The sequence below is a fragment of the Oratosquilla oratoria genome, unplaced genomic scaffold, assembly GCF_046742065.1.
Source record: "Oratosquilla oratoria isolate Oo_2021 unplaced genomic scaffold, ASM4674206v1 SCAFFOLD48, whole genome shotgun sequence".
NCBI lineage: Eukaryota > Metazoa > Arthropoda > Malacostraca > Stomatopoda > Squillidae > Oratosquilla > Oratosquilla oratoria.
Window position 1 is genome coordinate 1,900,833 of NW_027467712.1, and position 2,465 is coordinate 1,903,297.

Genomic DNA, 2,465 nt, shown 5'->3' on the forward strand with positions numbered 1-2,465 from the left:
CACACCATCCCCGCTCTTAGCCTCAGCTTTAGATTTCTCAATCTTTTCGTCCTCGTAACCCACCATACTTCTTAAGCAATTCATCAAAAGCATGTGTAGGGCTCTTCGTTTCTCTATCCTTCAGATAGAGAAACTCGAGGTTCAATGGACAGCCTATTCCTTAAACAGTCATTTGCATTCATCCCCAAGTACCTGTTTTCGTGACACATTTCATTACCTCAAGAAAATGTACTTACTTTCCTAATACTGTATATATTACCTCAGATACTTAAACTCCTCCAGCTTCTTTATCCTCTCGGCATTTGATTTGATTTAATATAATTTTGTAAAATAGATTAAAACACGTGACAATAAATTAGAACAGATAAAATTTAAGTATATGATATATTATTTCATTATATCACGATATACTATACTACATTATTTTGAACGACTGCATATTATATTGTATTATACTATATCATATTACATTATATACATACATACATATATATATATGTATATATATATATATATATATATATGTGTGTGTGTGTGTGTGTGTGTGTGTGTGTGTGTGTGTGTGTGTGTGTGTGTGTGTGTGTGTGTGTGTGTGTGTGTGTGTGTGTGTGTGTGTGTGTGTGTGTGGTGTGTGTGTGTGAGAGAGAGAGAGAGAGAGAGAGAGAGAGAGAGAGAGAGAGAGAGAAATTCGCTAGTAACAGCGACATCAATCCGATCATTTTTATGACAGTCGCATGCAGGATTCGAACCCACTGCTTTCGGCCACCCGTAAGATCACCTTCACAGAACCTTAGCCCAATACACCAATAGAGACTTAAAAGCCTTGAAACCTGGAATCGAACTGATTCCCGAGGATAGGAAAGATCACTAACCTGCGACCCCAATTCCTGTTTTACACAAAGCCCAAATCCATCAGTTGGCAAGGGGTATTGATTGGAACAAATCCCTTTCACGCTTTTCGCCATTGTAACTATTAGAGAAATTTGCTAGTAACAGCAACATCAATCCGATAATTTTATGACAGTTGCATGCAGGATTCGAACCCACTGCTTTCGGCCACCCGTAAGATCACCTTCACAGAGCCTTAGCCCACTACACCAACAGAGACTTAAAAGCCTTGAAACCTGGAATCGAACTGATTCCCGAGGGTAGGAAAGATCACTAATCTGCAACCCCAATTCCTGTTTTACATAAGGCCCCAAGTCCATCAGTTGGCAAGGGATAAGGATCGGAACAAATCCCTTACACGCCTTTCACCATTGTAACTATGAGAGAAATTCGCTAGTAACAACGACATCAATGCGATAATTTTTATGACATTTGCATGCAGTATTCGAACCCATTGTTTGTGTAGTGAGCTAAGGCTCTGTGAAGGTGATCTTACGGGTGGCCGAAAGCAATGGGTTTGAATTTTACGTGCGACTGTCATAAAAGTTATCGGATTCATGTCGCTGTTACTAGCGAATTTCTTTCATAGTTACAATGGCGAAAAGCGGGAAAGGTATTTGTTCCAATCCTTACCCTTTGCCAACTGGTGTGCTTGGGCCTTATGTAAAACAGGAATTAGGGTCGCAGGTTAGTAATCTTTCCTATCTTCGGGAATCAGTTCGATTCCAGGTTTCAAGGCTTTTAAGTCTCTGCTGGTGTAGTGGGCTAAGGCTCTGTGAAGGTGATCTTACGGGTGGACGAAAGCAGTGGGTCTGAATCCTGCATACTACTGTCATAAAAATTATCGGATGTAGATAGATATATATATATATATATAATATATATTTATATATATATATATATATATATATATATATGTATATAGATATACATATATATATATATATGTATGTATATATACATATATATTATATATATATGTATGTATGTATGTGTGTATATATATATATGTAATATTAGTATGTTATGTTATATTTTGTATTGAATTATATTATACTATATTATACCATATCATATTATACTATTTTATATTATATTACATTATATTATATTATATTATGTTATATTATATTATGTTATATTATATTATATTGTTTTATATTATATCATATCATAATATATTATATCATATTATACTATATTATATTATATTAGATTACATTATGTTATATTATATTATGTTATATTATATTATATAATATTATATTATATTATATCATAATATAGTATATTGATTTATATCATGTTATACTATATATTATCATATTATATTATATTATATTATATTATATTATATTATATTATATTATATTATATTATATTATATTATATTATATTATATTATATTATATTATGTTATATCATATTATTTTATATTATTTTATATAATATAATTATTTTATATAATATTCTGGATGGATGTCATGCAGAATGTCTGAAAAAGGGAGGTTCAGTGATGGTGGACTGGTTGGTGAGATTATTTAATGTTTGCTGGAGAGAGGGTAAAGTACCGGAGG